General features: G+C 38.6%; 1 protein-coding gene and 1 pseudogene across 17 annotated transcripts in view; both read right to left on the bottom strand.

Annotated features, from left to right (window-relative positions):
- The window catches only part of LOC120413036 (inner centromere protein A), a 146,631-nt gene that overhangs the window by 47,372 nt on the left and 79,583 nt on the right, over positions 1-19,676 (bottom strand). Inside the window, exon 1 of one of the 17 annotated variants that reach the window (XM_039573718.2) lies at positions 9,060-9,136. The exons of the other annotated variants lie outside the window; for them this stretch is intronic. The gene's annotated coding sequence lies outside the window, so the exon portion shown is untranslated. Of the gene's footprint in view, positions 1-9,059; positions 9,137-19,676 lie in introns of those variants that run through there. 17 annotated transcript variants of the gene reach the window in all.
- On the bottom strand, positions 16,738-17,257 carry LOC120413037 (microsomal glutathione S-transferase 1-like; annotated as a pseudogene).

The raw sequence follows: 19,676 nt of genomic DNA, 5'->3' as shown, positions 1-19,676 counted from the left end.
TAGTATAAAAATAATAAAACGTAAAAATAAAAGCCATTGGAAAGAAAAAAGCTTCAAAAACTTTTTTTAACATTAAGGGTGCACAGCAACGATGGAAGTTGTTGTCTTCTTATTCCAACATTATCAAACTTACGGACCCAATCCTGCAACAACGCAATTATCAAAATAGTCAAATTTTGTTGTAAATAACTTTGTGGACTGTACTTTAGGGGATGAATAAAAAAATATTTTGATAGTACCCGTAATTTTGAAGATACTAAAATGTCTGTAAGAAAAATCTGGGTGCAAAAGCTCTGGTTGACGTGCACCGTTAAGATTCAAAAATTTACTACGATCTATAATCAATATTTATTAAAAACAACATTGTAACCGGGTCGACTTCAAGCACGAAGTCAAATCATCCAAAAGAGTTGAACCAGCCTCCGGCTGAAAAACTCTATAATAAAGAATACCTAATAAAAAAAATAACATTGAACAGGTACTTCATTCGGGCACGAGTCGCCTCTGTTAAAAATAAGTGCAATATCCAAATCTTCAAATCAAAAACATTTGTTTACTCATTAGAAAGTTGCTCATATGAAAATTCATGTGTGAACTATTTAATAGTTGATTTGTTAATTACACAACTCGACATTTTCGAACTTGATGTCCGTAAAAGCTTCAGTTACGTCAAGATATGACAAATTTGGCTTCCCTGAACACGCTTCAATCGACAGAATAAAATTGCAGTGATTTCAATTTGTGGTATTAGAGGTTAGTTGCAGACTAACTAAAACTAGAGAATTAAAATTTTTCTGACTGGTTGTAAAATAATCTTTTGAAAAACAAAAACAACAAGAAAACATGATTTCAAAGTTCGAAATTAGTTACAGAATTACTAACATTCCGTTAATTAAAAAAAAATAAACAGAAATTGATGAAAAATCGTTAAGAAAAATGTGTTTTCGACAAGATTAATCACGAGTTTACTAATTAAAAAAAATAGGAAAATGAAAAAAAAATAATGAGCAAGTCAAGGTTGGTCACCAACTAAACTGGTTCATTAATAACCGAGCAACTAGTTTAAAAAGCTAAGCAATTCTCTACGAAGTCGGTCTGTTTTTTTTTTTTAATTTTAATTTTTGTATTTTTTAATCCGGCTGAAACTTTGTTGATGCCTTCGATATGCCCAAAGAAGCCATTTTGCATCATTAGTTTGTCCATATAATTTTCCATACAAATTTGGCAGCTGTGTGTGTGTGTGTGTGTGTGTGTGTGTGTGTGTGTGTGTGTGTGTGTGTGTGTGTGTGTGTGTGTGTGTGTGGTCCAATCCAATACCCGCTAACCGGTAGCGAAATTATGGGAATGTATAATTTGTATCAGACTGTGTATATGCCGAATGCTGATACAGCTTATCTCAGTCCCGGGTATTAGGAGTGCCCTCGCGCTGCTTCCAACGACCCGTTTCAGAATGACAGAGCTCCTTGCGGTCCAATTCCGAGGTCGCTGGGCATTGTTCGGCCCCGTCTAAACATAGAAGCAAGCATCTGAAGGAAACTCGATCTATATTTAGACTTCCAATCCCCTCAGGCAAATCGAGGATCAGCGCGTATTTAATATGAGAAGATAACATGTTTCAACACTACGGATCAATTCACTGCTAGGGTGTAAACCTTCTGATGGCCGACTGCTTTGCGTCCCAGACCACCAATCCAAAGGTGTGAGTTCGAATCCCACCTAATTCATTTTAGTTTTTATTTATATTCAAATTCCTGATTCCAAATTTCAAAGGTACCGACCGGGATTTGATCCCTGAACCTTCTGCTTGGGAGCCAGAAGCCGTAACCATTAAGCCACGGAGCCGGTTGTCCATACAAAGTTGGCAGCTGTCTATACAAAAATGATATATGAAAATTCAAAAATCTATATCTTTTGAAGGAATTTTTTGATCGAGTTGGTGTCTTCGGCAAAGTTGTAGGTAATGGATAAGAACTACACTGAAAAAAAATGATGCATGGTTAAAAAATTAAAATTAAATTTTTTGGTGATTTTTAATTTCACTTTTTGTCAGTAAAACTTGAATAGCAAAAAAAACTTGTATTTTCTGATTTGTTTTAGGGAACATCAAGTGCCAACTTTTCAGAAATTTCCAGAATGTGCAATCTTTGATCAAGTTATGAATTTTTGAATCAATACTGATTAAAAAAACGAAATATTGGCCGCGATTAGTCGCAGAATAAATGATCGTTGAATTTATGTTAAATGAATTAAAGAAAAATCAGGGGCCTGGTTATAAGTAGGGTTAGTGAATTTTCACGATTTCGCGGACAGCGTGAAATTCGTGAAATTTAATGATTTCTGCAAAATCCCGTGAAATTTAGCATTATTTGTCTAATCAATGCTTAAACATAAAAAATCTTTTATTTCAATTTTATTAGTTTTAAATTGTGAAAGCATTGAAGTATTGGAGGGATAAAGAAACTTACATTAACATAAAAATTCTAAAACATTTATACAAAAATAAATGCTATGATTCATAAGTAGCCTATGAATACTTAAATTATGTAAATAAAAATCAGTTAAAAAATATTCATTGAATTACAAGTTATCCCCCCAGCGGTTAAAAATATGCAGAAGATCAAAGTAATTTTAATCATTTTGGCTAAACAAGACTTAAATCACGGATCCCCGTGAAATTTTAAATTTTTGAGCGTGAAAAATCACTAAGCCTAGTTATTAGGTAAGTCGCTGACTATCTAGTTTAAAAAGAACCAAATAAAAACCAGAAGAAAAACATTATTCTCAGGACGGCCTAATTTTTAACGTTATGGAGGCCACTAGAGTTCTAAATATTGGTTATAAACAACTCTGAATAATGGTTATAGCAACACCTAATTGGAGTATCAGTTGAGGTTAGTCGCAGATTAATTAATTTCTGAAATTATCTTGAAAAACTACATAAATTCAAATCGAATTTTCAGGGAAAATAGATGAAGTAAAATTTATTCAGTGGATCTTAAATGAATTTTTCAAAACTTATAACACAAAAAAACTGATCTATTCTTGTAGGTTAGTCACTGACTAAGCACGCCCAAGCAGTGCTGCACCTAACCGAGTGCCAAGTTATAGTAAGATGCTACTTTGTATTAATAGAGAGAATAGAGAACGAATTACGGGAATCAATCGTGAAGAATTTCACCTGACAAGTACGTGCATTTACATTATCGGTCGAAATGCTGTTTAGTTGAGATTAGTAGCCGACTGACTTGTTATCCGGATTACGATTTTAAAATGGACAAAAAACAAATAACTCCCCCAATAATTCCAACAAAACCACATAAGCATCCCTAAATCTCTTCATTGAACACCTCCTGTCTTACATTGATTGGTTTCCCATTGTCCCGCAAGTACGAGTGCCCCCTCTCCCATCGATGATACACCAACGCAAAAAGTGCACAAAACAGAGTGTGTCACTTCTCTTGTGTGCACTTTTGCGTCAAGGTCAAGTGCGCTTTTCCAACAAATCTCCCAGTGGAGAGAAATTCTACCTAAAAAATGTCGTCACCACGCGATAACACCTCGCTTTCGTTGTAACTTCCTGTGATTTTTGCAAGAGATTCTTATCAGCCACGGCACGACTTAACGGCGGTGTCTGATAAGCCGATCTACGATGAGCAAGGTCGTCTATATCTACCTGCCCGTTTAAAACGGGCTGATTCACAACCTCACCAAACGTGTTGAATCATAATTGAGCCATGACGGCAACAAGCCTTAACCAGGCTCGACTATATCCTTGACGGGCGCCACCACAACCGCCGTATGCTTCGGAGATTGTAGAACGGTAATCATATGCTTTGGGGTGACGCTGTTGACCACGCTCAACCCCATGATTTCGAGCGCGCTTAAGGGTCTACCGCATGAACACATTAGTGTCGGAGAAAAGCCAGACGCATTTTTAAGGTTGCGGTTTGCGGCGTGACATCCGAATACTTCCAATTGAATCTCCGTTGCGACGGAGTCGCGAAGAATCATTAATCTTCGTTGACCACCATCAATCTCGCGCTGAAACTGTATCGCTCACTTAGCAGAAGGGGTAAACATGACGAAAGCCGGTCAGTAAGTCGAGATTACCAGCGAAATGAAACCGAACTCAACGTTTTGGAAGGGTTCAACGAAGCTTAATGGGAAAATGATGACATGTCTTGCATCGATGTGATCATCTGGCTTGGATCAATCCGGACATTTGTAAACCTTGTCCGACATTATCAACCATCTGAAGTTCTGCAACATTGTGGTAATTCAACACCCCGAGTTGTCCACGGAAACAGGTTGCGTCGCCGCCAACGATTACGTCACTTGGCAATTGTCGACTTGACGAATCGATTCGACACTCAATATCTGCGGAAATTCGATCCGATTTCTGAGTGAACAAATCTGCGCGGACTACGCGGTTGATCGCGCTTGACCAGCGCGCGCGCTCAGGTGTCTTTGGAGGAGTTCTAATTATAGCTGTTCTAAGGCGTTGAAAGGTAAAACATTTTCCATTTTTCAATCCAGCTGGATATGGGAGGAAGTGTTACTTTCTCGACATCCAGACTTGGAGAAATTGACTTGAGCTTCCTTGGGACTTTGTTGCCACGTAGGTTCTTCAAACGTCAGACGATGCCGTTGTCAGGTGACGACATCGTCCGGTGTGAGCACCACACTAGTTCGAATGGGCAATTTTGTGACAAGCTGGGACGTGACTGGAATTGGCCGACTTGGAGGTACGCCTCAATCAAGTGGTAGAAGGAAAGGAACAATTGGATACCTCTTGAATGGTCATTGATTTATGTTCGATATTGGTCAATTAGCATTGGCGACAGTGATTAAACCTTCTTGATCGACCTACCTACAAATGAGGTGGTATTCTTTGGTAGAAGCAATCCATGAATAACCAACATACGATAAAAACTAGTCCGTAACTCGTAACTCTTACAATCTCATAGACATTTAAGAACCAGGGATCGATGTCTCCTGCTGTAGCTGTAGATCCTCGAACTTCAAGGCAGATTCTACAATACCTACGAATCGACAACCTTTGTAATACCTCTTTCGAAGTTAGGGCATGACTTCGTGGAGTTCCAAAATCTCTTCAAAGAACTCATAATTACAACAAATCGCTCCATGACACAACAGCCAGAACGACTACTCCTCACAAATGCCAATCCGTCGATAATGCCCCACTCCTCATGAGCGCAATAAATCAACCCAGTGAACTATAGTAGAGTGTGTGTACCCAACAACAACCCCCCAAGGACACGACCAACCGCGCGTTTCTTCAGTCCGCCAAGTCCGCGCGCTGAAACCTGTACCGCCACCGCACACATTCCGATAAAGGCCGCGCCGCCATCATCTAGCAAGTTCTGCCCGGCCATGCAAATACTACGAGGCACATAGAAGTTTGCCCAACGCAATCAACCGAGTTCGCCTACGGTATCCTGAGCTTAACTTCATTCATACGAGCGCGACTCGACTACCAAAGATGGAAGCTTGACGCGCGCGCCGACGAACTCACCTAGCAGTTACAACGGGCTTTCAAGCAGATCGATTGCAAGACTTCTTTTTTGAAGAGAAAAGAACTCGCCGAATGCCAAAAATCGCACTCGTGTGACTAATTGTCAATCGTTGATCGTCGAACCTCGGCACACCTTCAACGCGAGTCCTTCCCACATCACTTTGTAGTTGTTATCGCCAGCCGAATGTTTACCCACAGCTCAGCTCAGCTGAGCAGATATTGAAGAATTCGGAGCCATAAATGGAGAGACACACTGCACGATCTGCGAGCCGCTCGTGACCTAAGGTAAACGCGGAACCACTTCTACCTTCTGATCATAATTGCGTCACATCGCATCGGCAGCAGCGAAGGAGGGAGCTAATTGTTATTGCTGTAATCTTTTGGAACACCTGCTTTGAGCACAACTTACAAAGCTGCCCTGGAGATCTGCGCGAACATTAAGACATTAAGAGATTTACAACCAGAGTCCGACCGACTGCCGCTACTAACTGTCCTCAATGATGCTTTGTGTTGTCTCGGAAAGAGTTATTATCAACGCGAAGTTTCTGGGTTTCTGCAAGGGTTATCGACGGTAGTTTCACTTTTGCTTTTACAAAGAAACGGGGTAAAGATAAACGGTGCCACCGTGTAATCTGGATGGATTGCAGTAGGGCTGTGCGACACTTTGAGCGGTGCAGTGATTTGTGCAGCTGAACGGTAGTACTGGGTCGTAAAGTACAGTTAAATTCGTTCTGGGATATGAGCGGGCAGCAAGTGTTGACTTAAGTTCACAGTTGAGGATCATCGTAACGGGCTGGTTGAACATCATAAATGACAATGACAGTCTTTACCCTGAGGAAGATCCACCAGGATCGAAACGTCAGTAATAAATACAAATTTGGTTATCGCGAAGTTCCGGTAGTTGAGGACTGAGGGTTTAGGTTCGTTACAGAATGTGTGTCACCTTTAATTCATTATCAATTAAATATAAAACTTCCAAATAATCTTTTCAATAAGAGCATCAATAAATTGACAAAATTAACTGAACCATGCAAAGCTAATGACCAACGTTTTTAAACGATAATTATCACCGATAAAGTTATCTGCGACGATAACAAAAGGTTAGCGTTATCGCCGGGTATTGTTATCGAAATACGATACTGTTGGCGACGATAACCGATAATAACTCATCGAAAGTAACTTCTTGGATTTTTTTTATAATTCTTAAAATTATTCAAAAAAATGTTCTCAGAGTTTGACAGCATTCACAAAAACATATTTATCAACGTTTTCAGAAAAAAGATTCTAATATTTCAAATATTGATATTAAACCACGCACACTTTTCAACGAATCCACATTGATTAACAATTTTTGGTGTTAAAGTCTCAAATTTCCGTTTGATACCCTTATTGCAAGTTATGAATTTTTGAGCATTTAATATTCACCATACCGTATTTAAATACGGTATTTCGTGAAAATTTAGGTATTTCACACAAAAAATTGTAACATAAAAACAATAATACGGTAAAAATATATTGAAAATTTTGCGTCGTTTTTCATTTTTCAAATAATGAAAATTTGAGTACTCAATTAACAAAATATGTTTTTTTTAATTTGAAAACATTGTAATAGAATGGAAATCTAATAAAACTTGATGACCACATTGAAAATTATTAAAATTTGAGTATTTAAAAAAAAATATTCGTGAAAATTTAAGTATTTTATACTTGAAATTGTATAAAAGAGAAAACCTTTTACATATTTTGCCACGATTAAAAACCTTATATTAAATTATGTAAATTGGAGTACATTAAAAAATACGATTTTTTGTGAGAATTAGATAACTTCACACTTAAAAATTGTAATACAGTGGAAATCCAAACACATTTTTTTTTTCGTTTGATAGCAATATTACAACAAAATATAAAATTTGAGAATTTCCAAAAATATGGTATTTATTGACAATTTGAATATTTTTACTTAAAAATTGTAATCCGGTGTAAATACATTCAAAAGTTTGGCGATTGTCCACGCTCCATACAAAAAAGATTTTTTTTGTATGGACAATTGTCCACGAGAGAGGAGGGGGGGGGGTTGAGTTTTTCAAAAAAGTGTCCACGTGGTTTATGGATGGTCCCTATCAAGAATGTAAATAAAGATTTTAAAAAAATCATATATTTTTCTGTTTGTTTTTCATTGTGTTTTGAAAACCGAAACTAATACTAAAAAAATGCTCTAATTCGTCGCTGTCGTGCTAACTTGTCGTACGTAAATTTTAGGCCAAATTAAGTTAAAAACGTAATTTTGTGCAGATCACAATGCCTCAAAAAACTTCGTGCATTGTTGTCGCTCTTCATATGAAAGAAGTTTCAATCTTGTCATGCTATCTTGACACAGCCGGAAAATTGATGTAAGTGCGACAATTGGCCAAAGGGATTTGAGGTCAGAACGCGTTTGACACACGTGCATGCCCGACTACTGTGAACAGATGTAATTATAACTCGGGACTCCAGAAACCAAATTCAACCAAACTTTGGGGAAATGCACAGAATGGTCAACCAAATAAAACGTGTTTGTTATTGTTTACATTGCGTGCTCTCGTTTTTGTTTATTCAAGGTCAAATATTAAAACGCGTTTTTCTCGGAACGTCAAAAAGCGACGTACGACAAGTTAGCACGACTGCGTCGAATTGATCATGATATCAATCCGTACACTGTACTGCTTCAGAACCACATTTTCAACTCGGTTGGATACTGCGCATACATGAGTGTCTGTATCAAGTATTTTTTTTAAATATATTTTTGACATCAAATTATGTTGCAAAAATAGAATAATTTTCTTAGGGAGATCCAGATACTCTAGAACAGCGATTCTCAACCTTCTTCTAGGCTGGTACCCCCTGCCATGTAAATCAAGTAGGCCCTGTACCCCCGTTGATAATCGCTGCTCTAGAAGGTTCTTCTAGTGTAGGCTTACAACGGAACAAACCAGCTTATAGCGAAAATCACACTGAAATTGCTTTGTTGACTGCCAATTCACCTCAAGAAATCGCTCAAATACCGTGCTCGGTTATGACTTTACAACCTCAAATCACGTCATATTCCTCTGTCATAACCGCTCGAAATTCCTCAATCTGAGCGTTATCCTATTCCAACGTGCTGTTGACATTCAAACTCCGCTCAGGACGCACTTATAAATAGACCAGTGAGAGAAAGAGAGGAGCGAAAAGGAGAGAGTGATTCCACAACGTTAAAGGTTTTGGACGGAACGCGTACGTGCCGGTACAATTGACAAATTGAGATTCCCTAACGCTCAATTACACATTCCACAATTTTTTACGGTCGTTATCTTATCGTGTTTTCACACACAGTTAACAGCTGACTACGTGAGAGGAAGTGAGAAGGAGAGAGAGAACGAGCCAAAACGAAGTAGAGCCCGAAGGGCTCCGAATGTCCGAACACTTCTTCGTTCACGTGCGTGACTCATAATGGTCTTTTCAAACTGTCACACCGGAACTTGTTCTACAAAATTGCTGCACGTACTTTCTTCAAAACAATACACACAAAAAAACCGAAACAAAAACAAAACACGAGCAACGCGTGATCCGACCGACGACGACCTAGTCCGACCGCTGTTAGTTTGCGTACTGACTTAACCGCTCGTAATTAAAGACCGCGCGCGGCCGATCTTGGACTTTACGACCTGGAGATTTACAAACACCAACTAACGCTCGCGCGTTAGTATGCGCGTCGTTGGTGTGTTGGTAGGCTCCAACGATCGCCAACTTTTTCCGTGTCCAGATTTGTTGTTTGTTTTGCTTAGCGCCGGCTTAGAGTTGTCCCGTTCGTTGTAGTTGTGAGTTAGTTAGTCTCCCGTAAAGCGGTGCAACTAAGCACACGCATCTCCCAACTTAGATCGGAATGTGGCCAAAAACGATGCTCACGAGAGTAGGACCTACGATTTAGAGGTGCACACTGCACACACGAACTAAGAGTTGGTGTCAAGTGTAACGAGAAGAAGTTTGGGGCGACGAGCCAATTTTTCCAAGTTGCTAAGGGGGGACAATTTTCATAACTTTATGGATCGTAACAAAAGAAGCATTGTAACTACATTGTCGGTAGGTGCCTACTGTTGGGGGAGAATGTGAATTGCAATTCAAATTTGTCGAGTACGGTGAGACACGATCTGGAAATAGAAGTTCTGGTGCGTGTGAGTTAACGTGCAGGACAGTTGAAGATGGTCTTAGTATTTTTTCTGAGTCATTCAAATTAAGCTTGAAATTGTTGCTTAATAAGTCATCGCAGACCATAAATGTTTAATTTTTATGTGAATCAATGTAAGTAATATTAATGAAAATAAATTATTAACAAACTGAAAACGCATTATACTTATAGAATAATATCTGAGATGTTTGACTTCAAAATTTGTCTTGATTACCATTTTAATAAACATGTTTATTTTTAACTGGTATGAGCAGTTTTTCCGAAGTTTGTGTTCACAGACAGAAAATCCAATTCGTTCACCCGATTTTTTATGTAAATGTTTCAAAACAGTTTTGTTGAGAAGAGCACCCGAAAATCTGCATGGATAAAAAAAAAAAAAAAAGGCTAAATATTTGAAAATATATTTATCTTCTCAAATTTTGAACATTATTCCTCACTCACCTACAGGAGCGCATGATATATTCGTGAGGAATCAGAACATGGACTGAGAGCAGGCTGGCCACCAAATTTCGACTGCAAATTTTTGTTTTTCCCATTTTTCTCCCGAGACCAAAAGAAATTTTCCCGGAAAGTTTTTACATCAATTTACAATATTTATTAGCTGAAGATAGTATTTTATTTTGTTTAATATTTTCATTTCTCACGGTAACTTTCAAAATTTAGACGTTGTAAGCTGTTTTTGATCGCCTTTCAATCCAAACCCCATTTATTATGAATCTTAGGATATTTCATCGTTTTGTTTTAGGAATTGATAAAAATTTAGACTGGAGAGCAGGATTTGGCTTTTTTTTAAATATAAAATTAGGGTAAAAAAGATTTACAAGAAATTAAGTTTACATTACATCTTGTAAATTGAAGAAGAGAAATTCTTCCAAAAAATAGCAATTTCCTTGAACGTTTTTATTTTGAATTTTTTTTATTGGCTGACATTTTGTGAGTACTTTCTTGTGGCAAAAAAGCCCTTTTGTGTCATAAGTTCACCCATGTATGTCTACAAAAACAATTTTGGCCGCTGTCCATACTAATGTTTATTTACCTTGCAAACGATTCTGATTATTTTTTTGCCTTCCTCACTGAGGTAAGGCTGTAATCATGCTCTAAAAATGAACTTTTTATTAAAAGCTCTTTTGTGTCATAAGTTCACCCATGTATGTCTACAAAAACAATTTTGGCCGCTGTCCATACTAAAGTCCATACTAATGTTTATTTACCTTGCAAACGATTCTGATTATTTTTTTGCCTTCCTCACTGAGGTAAGGCTATAATCCTGCTCTAAAAATGAACTTTTTATTAAAAGCTCAAAGACCCACCTTCATGTATACATATCGACTCAGAATCGAAAACTGAACAAATGTCTGTGTGTGTGTATGTGTGTGTATGTATGTATGTGACCAAAATTCTCACTGAGTTTTCTCAGCACTGGCTGGACCGATTTCGACCAAACTAGTTGCATTCGACTTGGTTTAGAGTCCCATACATCGCTATTGAATTGTTTGAAGTTTCGATAACTAGTTCAAAAATTATGTATAAAAATGTGTTTTCACATATATCCGGATCTCATTTATATGCATGTAAACGATGTCCGGATCCATCATCCGACCCATCGTTGGTTAGGTAATTAAAAGACCTTTCCAACGAGTCCACAACATTAAAGATCTGGCAACCCTGTCTCGAGTTATGACCACTTAAGTGATATATTTGTACTTTTTTTATGCCGGATCTCACTTAAATGTATGTAAACGATGTCCGGATCCATCATCCGACCCATCGTTAGTTAGGTAATTGAAAGACCTTTCCAACGAGTCCAAAACATTGAAGATCTGGCAACCCTGTCTCGAGTTATGACCACTTAAGTGATATATTTGTACTTTTTTGATGCCGGATCTCACTTAAATGTATGTAAACGATGTCCGGATCCATCATCCGACCCATCGTTGGTTAGGTAATTAAAAGACCTTTCCAACGAGTCCACAACATTAAAGATCTGGCAACCCTGTCTCGAGTTATGACCACTTAAGTGATATATTTGTACTTTTTTGATGCCGGATCTCACTTAAATGTATGTAAACGATGTCCGGATCCATCATCCGACCCATCGTTGGTTAGGTAATTGAAAGACCTTTCCAACGAGTCCAAAACATTGAAGATCTGGCAACCCTGTCTCGAGTTATGACCACTTAAGTGATATATTTGTACTTTTTTGAAGCCGGATCTCACTTAAATGTATGTAAACGATGTCCGGATCCATCATCCGACCCATCGTTGGTTAGGTAATTAAGAGACCTTTCCAACGAGTCCACAACATTGAAGATCTGGCAACCCTGTCTCGAGTTATGACCACTTAAGTGAATATATTTGTACTTTTTTGATGCCGGATCTCACTTAAATGTATGTAAACGATGTCCGGATCCATCATCCGACCCATCGTTGGTTAGGTAATTGAAAGACCTTTCCAACGAGTCCAAAACATTGAAGATCTGGCAACCCTGTCTCGAGTTATGACCACTTAAGTGATATATTTGTACTTTTTTGATGCCGGATCTCACTTAAATGTATGTAAACGATGTCCGGATCCATCATCCGATCCATCGTTGGTTAGGTAATCAAGAGACCTTTCCAACGAGTCCAAAACATTGATGATCTGGCAACCCTGTCTCGAGTTATGACCACTTAAGTTATATCTGTGTACTTATTTTTCTGGATCTAAAAAAAAAATAGCTGAAATATGTGTCCAAACCACTCATATTACCCATTGTTGGTAAAAAGTGAGGAAGGCATCAACCACATATGTGGATTAAGTTAGTTTTTTATGTAAGATTTTCTGATCATTTTCGAAAATTGTAGGAATTGATGGAATGAATTCTAGAAAGAATGTTACTATCTTAAAATATATTTATTTTTAATTTTTTTTCTCATGAAAAAGGAATTACACAAAATAAACATTCTTTAATGTTTAAAATTTAGTCATTAGCGTCATCAGTGCATTATTGGCAAAGGGAGCGCGTGGTCGTTGAATGGTATTCGGAGTGAAAAGTGATTTTTTGTGTGCCTTTTGTCGTGAATTGTGTGTGTCGATTGCGGGCGGTGGGGCAACGCGCTTGCTTGACAGGATCGATCGTGTTTTTATGTGTCCTATTTCTTGCTAGCAATGATAATATCAGTCCTTCCTTTATCATCGTTGATCGGAGGGCACGCCGCCGGTTGAGTTTGTCGTAGTAATTGTGTTCCAAAGTAACAGGGTGTTAATTGTGTTTCCTGCTTCAGTTGATTGCGGGCGGCGAGGCCACGCGCTTGCCTTACTGAATTATTTGTGTCTTGAGCGTCATTTTCGTTGAGTAATTGGTGTTTTTTGTGCTTTTGTAATCTTAATTGTGATTTTCAAAGCCTTTCCTATATCATCGTTGATCGGGAGGCACGGCGTCGGGTAAATTGTGTATAAATTTTTCAAATAAGGTTTTATTTTTTACGGTGAAAAAGCCATTTCTATATAATGATGGAAAGACTTACTGACATTTTGGATCGTCGAGTTAATAGTGAAACAAAATAACTGTGTGTGAGTGATTTTGTGTGTTAACCAGAAAGACCTTCCCATAGCATCGTTGCTCGAGAGGCATCGAAAAGTAAAAAAGTAAAATAGCTGTGGACATTGTACGCAAATTTGATAGGAAAACTTGCAATTCATTAACATAAACTAAGAAACATATTTGCAGGACGACAACTCAGCAACTCACATTTTAAAAGGCTCAAAAACAATAATTCGCTTCGCTTCACTAGGAGACGGTGATTTTAACGGATTGCAGACTGGATTTCGCCATGTGATGTGATGATTGTCTAAGCCCAAGTTGCCTAGGATTGATAATTGGGAATCAATTCCACCTGAACAAGATTCTCACCACCATGACAAGAAAAGGCTCAAAAACAATAATTGTCGATCACATGATTGTTCGGCTTTTTTCAACAGTTTTCGAAAATTAAGTCTTTTTCAAAAAATTGGCAACACTGCCACATGATTTTCGATTAACTTGTGTCAAAAACGCAAATTATCAAAACTTGTTACAAAGAAACCTCTTTTTACGCGGTGCGTTACGTTTTTCTAATTTGTCGCTTTCTCTGGAATGACGCAACATTTTTGCAACCTTTTAAAAACAATTTGTAGGTTTTTGTTTAGATCTACAAAACGCCTTTTGAAGCTTGCAGAAATATTGTATGGTTTTAGAGAAATCGACCAAATAAATAGCATAACGGCACCGCGTAAAAAGAGGTTTCTCTGTATTTAGCGCAGTTAATTTTTCGTGTGAAAAATCAAATTAAAAAAGCAGGTAAGTATTTGTTATTTGAGCAACCCAAAGCAATACATACAACATTGGCGAAGACACTAGATCGATAAAAAATCCATTATCTATGTAGATTTTTGAATATTTGAAAAGACTGTATGGACAGTAGCCAAAATTGCATGGAGACTTGTATGGACGAACTAATGTCGCAAAATGTCTTCTTTGATCATAGAAAACGTTTATACTAAGTTCAATCCAAATCAAAAATACCAAACATAATCACTGTCCGAAGCCTCAGAGAATAAATCTATAACAAAATCATGTATCCATCATCAACACCAAAATTAACAAAACACACGCGTTTCTTGCGCGATCCGTAACGCATTGCCCCGCGCAAAAAACGCCTACAGTTAGACAACCGCACGATGGAGAAGGAAGCACGAGCTCATTCAAAAACGTGTGTCTGCATAACTCCCATGTGTGTTGTGTACGTACAAAGCCGGCTCTACTAAACACATAAACATGACGACAGTTTTGTTCAATTATACGTCCACGTCTCGTCAGCTGTCTCGTGTCGGTTGTCTGTGTCTGACAAGCCTTTCTAGGGTGAAGGTTTCAATAGTTGGATTGTTGTTAGGTCCCTTTAATCGATCAGTAATCGCTCTTCAAAGATTTGCTCAGCGCTAATGGATTCGCCATTCAAAAAATGGAACGGATTAAGTTTTATTTATGATCAACGCGCGACCGTCCGTCCAGCAACCTGACCTCTTTTATGGATTTTTGTGTTACTGTTCGTTGACGTACTCCCGGGTATTCACACAACACGACAGAGAGAACCGTTTCTGATGAGATCATCTCACTTCTCCAGAAAGAGGGTGAAATCGATAGCCACAAATGCGGACGACAAAAGAGTCGAGAGAAAATCGCAATCAATCTCAATAAACTTTACGAAGAATTGCGCAAAAAATTGGTTAAAAATGACCGAGCGCAAACAAAAAAAAAACTGGCAAATTTGAACACAGTTACTTGTGGTGGCCGCACACACTTGACAAGCCCCGCAAGTCCCGCGACGAGGAGTTCAATGAATGGGGTATCTCGGATGGATGCATCACACCTGAGGCGCCGCCGCAGTACAAACAAAAACTGCTGATGATGGTCTTGAACAGCAGCGACGGCATGCGAAGCGAATAATTAATGAGGCACCATTCTTCCTCTTTGTCTACGTTTTTCGCGCATTATCGCGATGTGTGAGCAGAAAAAAGTTCGATAATTGAACGCGAAAAAGCGGTTCGATCATCGCACTTATCGCGATGAAAGTGGACGAACACCGTTGTAGCGGTGGTAGCGAGATTGGTTCTGCAAATTGACAGCTGTCAAATAGTAACGCTAACGCTTCAGGTTGGAGCGTTTGTTTTGATATTTGCCAGTTATGCGAATACCCTTCTGTATTTCGTTAGAAATACTGCAATTGACACTAAACGAACGTCACTTGGAAACGCTAACGCTTCAATCGAAGCATTCGTTTTGACATTTCTTGTGATGGCTACGCTACAACTGTCAATACCAAACGCTAACGCTTCCCTTCACGCGTTCGCCTTGACATGTTGAAATGCTGCCAATAAAACGAAATTTCTCTATCACGGCAAAAGTTGGCAAACTTTCAAATCCGCCAACCAATTCCGCAAAGGATGTACCCAATTTAAACCCAATTGGTTATCGTAGAAAACGAATTGCCCCTCCAAACCTTACATCATTTTCACACGACCCCCTTGCCTTGGGGAAGGTGCAAAAGTCATCAAAAATAAATATATGGCCGCCGCCGGCGGTGAACTCATTAATCATCCGATGAAACGGATCACATCTGGATCGCCGTAATCACCGGAACAGCCACCAGCGTCAAAACAAACGAGAGCATACTCGGCTTCGGAACTATTAGCCGGCGGTGACCGGCGGCGGTCTTTCAAATTTCAGAGCTCAGTGAAATGCCACTCTTTTGATTAATGAATTGGCAAACGCGGTGATCCAAGCTGAGGAGGAGGAGGTGAGGATGTGATATAATTGCCACCCAATCGACGTCGAATGCGGACGAAATGTCGATAATGATTTGCTGATTGCAGCGCTGTTATGTGGGCTGGTTAAGTTGCAATTTTTGGCAAGATTAAAAGGCTGGAACTTCCGGTTTTTAAGCCGTTTTGCAAACGACTGTTGTTTGGCAAACTGTTTGGAAAGGTCGAAATGGTTAGTTTAAGTCACTGTAACGGCTCCTGTTTTAAACCGATTCGATCTTGTAGTCCGATCTTCGTCAGGGAGAAAGTTTAACATTGGAATCAAGAGATTCAGAAAATCAACCCGAAGCTACACAATCTGTCAAAACGTAAATATTGACTCCCGTTGATCAGGTTCACCCTGTTCAACATTCCACAGCGTTCACGGATGATCCAAATGGGTTATGTTCACACAAAAAACGCACGACACCAATGTCAACCGCGAAAATCGGTATTCCATGTGTCAAATCGACGCCAATTACCGGTGTCAATTTTCCGCCAATCATGTGTATTACCCAAAAAGACCGCGCGCGACTCGGAATGCCGTAACCGACCTTCTCCTCTTCGTCGATCATCACCAACTTTCGATTTCGTCTTCTGTGCGCGATGTGACCCTGAGGGGCTTTTCGCCTGCCCGACTTACGGTTCTTCTGTTCACTCTAGGCAAAGAAGGTTGCGTAATTGCATAGCTTTATTCTCAGTTGTTCGGATCACAACAGAAGCTAACCACGGTAGCCAGGGTCATGTAGATCGTCGGGATGTACGCCAGGAACCAGGCGACCATCCGCGCCGGTTGACGCACCACCACCACTGCGTACGCCATGGTATGAACAATCCGCGCGATTCCGACGAGCCGGAACAGAGTCACGGCCAGCGTAACGTCGGGCCCGGTCAGCAGGTACAGGAATCCGATCGCCACAAACAGCGGGATGTTCTCGACGTCGTTCTGGTGGGCGCGGCGTACCCGCTCCACCTCCGGATCCGTGCGGACCTCCTTGGCCCCGGTCATGGTCCTCCGGGTTGGCGAACACTTTCTTGCCGAAGCGCTTGCGGCCCGTCAGGTAGGACATCATGAGCATCTTGAACACGAGGACGGCGGACCAGAACACGTACGAGCGGAAGGCGCGCGGGTCGATGGCGTCGAAAAGGGTGGTCATGGCTGTGGTTACACTGTGAACGTTCGGAAGTGACTGGACGGAGTTGGTGGTCGCTAGCGGTGTCGATTTGTTGTCTTATCTGAGAAATTCTCTACCAAAACCGGAAATGGATTTTATTTGTATTTTTTGATTTGGCTCAAACTTTTTGGTGGCCTTCCCTGTGACCAAATAAGCTATTTTGTGTCATTGGTTCACCCATACAAGTCTCCATACAATTTTGGCTGCTGTCCATACAAAAATGGTATGTAAATATTCAAACAGCTGTAACTTTCTAGTGAATTTTCTGATCAATTTGGCGTCTTCGGCAAAGTTGTAGGTATTGTTGAGGACTTTTGAGAAAAAAATTGGTACACGGAAAAAAAATTTGCAGATTTTTTAATCAACTTTTTTTTCACTAAAACTTAATTTCCCAAAATACGTATTTTTTGATTTTCGAGATTTTTTGATATGTTTTAGGGGACTAAAATCCGCAACTTTTGAGCTATAGAGAAACATGGTCAAAAAATCTGCCGCCAAGTTATGATTTTTTTTTAAAATAGTGATTTTTGGAAAAAATCAAAATTTCATGCAAAAACAAATTTGAAATCAATTTTTAATGCAAAATTGAAATTGCAATCGAAAACTACTTTACGATTTTTTTGATAAAGGGCTTCGTTTTCAAGATATAGGCACCAAAAGTTTGATTTTTGCAAAATATTTGCAGTTTTTCGATTTTTAAAAATAGTGACCATGAGCGACCATTTCTAAAAATATTTTTTTGAAAAGTTCAAAAAATTTGCTATAAAATTGTCTAAGAGACATTGAAGATTGGACCTCGGGTTGCTGAGATACAGCCGCTTTAAGAAAAATAAACACTAAAATTCTTGACTTTTTTTTGATAAGGTCCTATAAACAAATGTAAACATTGAGTGTATCCCGCTTACTCCGATGGACTTTGACATAAGGTGTGAAAGGGATACACTCAATGTTTACATTTGTTTATAGGACCTTATCAAAAAAAAGTCAAGAATTGAAGTTTTCTAAGTCTCACCAAAACAACCCACCATTTTCTAATGTCGATATCTCAGCAACTAATGGTCCGATTTTCAATGTTAATACATGAAACATTCGTGAAATTTTCCGATCTTTTCAAAAATAATATTTTGAAAAAAATTAAACCAAGACTAACATTTTAAAAGGGCCAAACATTTAATATTACGCCCATTTAAAATGTTAGTCTTAATTTAATTTTTTTCAAAATATTTTTTTCGAAAAGATCGGAAAATTTCACGAATGTTTTGTATTAACATTGAAAATCAGACCATTAGTTGCTGAGATATCGACATTAGAAAATGGTGGGTTGTTTTGGTGAGACTTAGAAAACTTCAATTTTCGTGTTTCTTTTTCTTAAAGTGGCTGTATCTCAGCAACCCGAGGTCCAATCTTCAATGTCTTTTAGACAATTTTATAGCAAATTTTCTGAACTTTTCAAAAAAAATATTTTTAGAAATGGTCGCTCATGGTCACTATTTTTAAAAATCGAAAAACTGCAAATATTTTGCTAAAATCAAACTTTCGGTGGCTATATCTTGAAAACGAAGCCCTTTATCAAAAAAATTGTAAAGTAGTTTTCGATTGCAAATTCAATTTTGCATTAAAAAATAACTTCAAATTTGTTTTTGCATGAAATTTGGATTTTTTTTCCAAAAATCACTATTTTTCAAAAATTCATAACTTGGCGGCAGATTTTTTGATAATGTTTTTCTATAGCTCAAAAGTTGCGGATACATATCAAAAAATATCGAAAATCAAAAAATACGTATTTTGGTTATTGAGTTTTAGTGAAAAAAAAGTTGATTAAAAAAATCTGCAAATTTTTTTTCCGTGTACCTATTTTTTTCTCAATAGTCCTCAACAATACCTACAACTTTGCTGAAGACACCAAATAGATCAGAAAATTCACTCAAAAGTTACAGCTGTTTGAATATTTACATACCATTTTTGTATGGACAGCAGCCAAAATTGTATGGAGACTTGTATGGGTGAACCAATGACGAAAAATAGCTTATTTGGTCATAGGGAAGGCCCCCACAAAGTTTGAGTCAAATAAAAAAATACAAAAAATAAAAATGGTCGAAATCGGCCGATTTCGTAGAGAGTTGCTCATCTGAGTTTTTAGATAAGATTTATTTTGTGCATTTGCCTTGTAGTATCTCGAAGTCTTATCGAAATTGCCTAGGTCACTGTTTGGTAGCCTAGATAATCCCTTGAACGGCAAATGGTAGAATGACCAAACGTCGAATAGACCAAAGGTTGAATAGACCAAAGGTCGAATAGACCAAAGGTCGAGTAGACCAAAGGTCGAGCAGACCAAAGGTCGAGCAGACCAAAGCTCGAATAGACCAAAGGTCGAGTAGACCAAAGGTCGAGTAGATCAAAGGTCGAGTAGATCAAAGGTCGAGTAGACCAAATTTCGTATAC

The sequence above is a fragment of the Culex pipiens genome, chromosome 3 (assembly GCF_016801865.2).
Source record: "Culex pipiens pallens isolate TS chromosome 3, TS_CPP_V2, whole genome shotgun sequence".
NCBI classification, from domain to species: domain Eukaryota; kingdom Metazoa; phylum Arthropoda; class Insecta; order Diptera; family Culicidae; genus Culex; species Culex pipiens.
Note: the sequence above shows the minus strand (reverse complement) of the source record. Positions and strands in the feature narration are given on the sequence as shown.